General features: G+C 41.7%; 1 pseudogene; it reads left to right on the top strand.

Moving 5' to 3' along the window:
- The first annotated feature begins 1,345 nt into the window (after positions 1-1,345).
- On the top strand, positions 1,346-1,993 carry LOC123233314 (annotated as a pseudogene).
- Positions 1,994-3,471: the final 1,478 nt, after the last annotated feature.

A 3,471-nucleotide genomic window follows, 5' to 3' on the forward strand; every position in this document is an offset into this window, starting at 1 on the left:
AGACATTTACTAGCTATGTGACTCTGAGCAAGTCACTTTGCATTGTTTGTCTCAGTTTTCTCATCTATAAAATGATCTTTAAAAGGAAATGGAAAACCACTCTAGTATCTTTACCAAGAAAATCCAATTAATCTCACATTTCCTTCAATTATGGCTTTTAAAAATGTAAAACGGGGGCAGCTAGGTGGCTCAGTAGATAGAGAGCCAAGCCCAAAGAAGGAAGGTCCTGGATTCAAATCTGCCCTCCAATGCTTCCTAGCTATGTGACCCTGGGCAAGTCACTTAATCCCCATTGCTTAGCCCTTACTGCTCTTCTGTCTTGGAACCAATACAAATTAGTGATCCTAAGATGGAAGATAAAGGTTTAAAAAAAACAAAAATCCAAATAGGGTCATGAAGAGCTGGACATAACTGACATAACTGAACAACAATAGAGCAACAACAACAAAGGTGCTTAAGAAATGCTTGTTGTCTTGGCTCAAAGAGGTTGGAACTCGGGGATAAAAATCAATTGATGACTGTTTGAAAGGCAAATCATGGCTCTGTTGTGGCTACTCCCATTTACTTTGGTCACAAAGTCCCTGTTGGTCACTGCTAGGCATGATTCCATTAGATGCTATTTTATGCTGAACATCACTCTACTGGACCCCTTTGTATGGGATCCTGCCCTCCTGGAGGTTGCTTTGACTGAATCTTTGCCCAAGGTCTTGCCATGCCCTTTTAGAAAAAACAAGCATTGTTACTTTAGGACCAGCACAGATTTGTCCAATTTTGTTCTCTCTGACACCTTACCCAGATGCTTCCCATCTCCTGAAAAGATTTCCTGCCCCAGATGCAACAACCCAAAGCTCTATTTTGTCAGTATCTTTCTGGATTCTTTTTTTTTTTTTTTTTAAATTTTAAAACCTTAACTTCTGTGTATTGACTTATAGGTGGAAGAGTGGTAAGGGTAGGCAATGGAGGTCAAGTGACTTGCCCAGGGTCACACAGCTGGGAAGTGTCTGAGGCTGGATTTGAACCTAGGACATCCTGTCTCTAGGCCTGGCTCTCAATCCACTGAGCTACCCAGCTGCCCCTATCTTTCTGGATTCTGATGGGGTCATCTGAATATATTAGTTTTTATTCAAGTCATTGAAAAGAAATGTTAAACCAGTAAAGGATAAAGCATGAATCCATGAAGCACTTTACTTGTGACCTCCTTCTAACTGATATTATATATTCAAGAACATTTTTGGAGAAATTCCTATGTATGTCTGGTTCTATGCTAAGGATTATGAGGGATATAAAAGAAATCAAAACTCAGTCATTGCCCATAGGATACCTACAATATAGATGAAGATACCGAATGCATGGGAAACTGGAGAATGGAAGCCACTTCCTAGACACACAGCTCTTTTGTCCGGGAATCACGAACCCGACAACCTTGATTTTCCATATAACTGCAAATAAAAAGGAAGGTGCGTCTTTCAATAACCAGAATGGATTGACAAAAAATCCATGGATTCATGCTTTCTTTGTAGAGGTTCAATACCTCACTCAGATCCTATTTATTCTTTTCTTTTCCTTTAAATCCCTCACCTTCTTCACACACACCCCACCCCCAAACCCCAGCTTGGGTCACATGTGAACCAAGACCATGAAGAAAGTAGAACAGGGCATTATTGAGAAGTACTAAACCCATTTGGGCAATGACTTCCACACCAACAAGCATATTGAGAGGAGATCACCATCATTCCCAGCAAGAAGCTCTGCAACAAGATCATGGGATATGTTACTCATCTGATGAAACAAATCCAGAGAGGCCTCATGAGAAGTATCTCCATCAAATTGCAGGAAAAAGAAAGAGAAAGAAGGGATAACTATGTCCCTTTGCTTTGGATTAGGAAATCATTGAAGTAGACCCTGATGCCAGAAAAATGCTGAAACTTCTGGACTTTGGCAGTTTGGCTAGTCAGTTGGGATAAACTTCAAAACACCAAGAGGAGCTACATAATATTTACTTTTGCCTTCTTTTTAATAAACTTGGGAACCCCCTAAAAAAAAAAACCCTCACCTTCTGCCTCAGAATCAATACTGTGAAATGGTTCTAAGGCAGAAGAGCAGTAAGGGCTAGGCAATGGGGGTTACTTGACTTGTCCAAGGTCACACAGGTAGAAAGTGTCTGAGGTCAGATTTGAATCTAATACCTCCTATCTCCAGGCCTGGATCTCAATCTACTGAGTAAACTAACTGCCTCCCCTTTGTTTATTCTTATTTCGGATGCAATGCAAAATGTTTTATTATCAATTTCTTAACCTATATCTAATCATCTTGAGGGGTGGAGGAGAGGTGGGGTCTGGGTCAGTGATAATACTGATTTAGACAACTCCTGGTGAGGAAAACCCTCAGCCAAATCTGATCACCCAAGGAGCTCAACTTATACTTTGATTGTTGTTGTTTTCAAAGAGGACCAATGACACCAGGGGGCCATGTTTTGACTTGCCCATGAGTTGAATTTAAGTGAGTCAGAGTTGCACAAAGTCCTTGGCTTCTCTCTCTCTCTCTCTCTCTCTCTCTCTCTCTCTCTCTCTCTCTCTCTCTCTCTCTCTCTCTCTCTTTCTCTCTCTCTCTCTCTTTCTCTCTCTTTCTCTCTCTCTCTCTTTCTCTCTCTCTCATCAAAGTCCAGTGGAAAGACAAAAGTCAGGATGATTAGTGATGGCTCAGGATGCAGTAGATGCTCTTGGCATCTTTAATGTCTGACCAAGGTTTAAAGCACTGGACAGCACCTGCCTCAGCAGCATTAATAGCCATTGGAAAAAAAAACAAACAAACTATTCTTATTAATTCATTATGCCAGAGGAAGTCTTCACTTGCTTGGGGGTAGACATCTTCCTAACTTCCCAGCAGGTTAGAGGTCTGCCCTCAACTTGGTTTAGCCGGTCTGCTGAGATGGTTTGCTGGGGTACAGCTGCTTCATATACCCCAGCTTCTTGGAGCCAGGGGAGAACAGAGTGCCAGGTAAACACCAAAAGAAGAAAGCAGCCTTGTAAAGGGCTTTGGCAAGCCTTTGGACCAGAGGTGCTAATCCTCCCAGAATACACCATATGCCCCTATATTTTTAAAAGAGTTGCCAGAGGAAGAGAGAGTTTAAGTTACTTTCATAGAGTTCCCCAGTATCTGTCAGAGAGCTGACTTGAACCTAGGTGATCCTGATTCCAGGGCCAGATCTCAATCCTCTGTCCTAGGTGCTATGCTAGATTAGATAGCTGCATTTAGAAAACAGACCTGGAGACAGGCAGGCAAGCAGGCAGATAGCAGCAACAACATACAGCTGACCTGAAAGTATGAGGACAGTCATGAAAAAGGTAAAATAAAGAAATAGAAACTTTAAAAAAGCGTAGGAATGTAGAGAATCTTACATTCTTGGCATTCAAAGGGATCCCAGAAGCCATCTAGCCTAACACTCTATACAACCTCTCATTAAGAGGCTCT

Source organism: Gracilinanus agilis, chromosome 2, assembly GCF_016433145.1.
Source record: "Gracilinanus agilis isolate LMUSP501 chromosome 2, AgileGrace, whole genome shotgun sequence".
NCBI lineage: Eukaryota > Metazoa > Chordata > Mammalia > Didelphimorphia > Didelphidae > Gracilinanus > Gracilinanus agilis.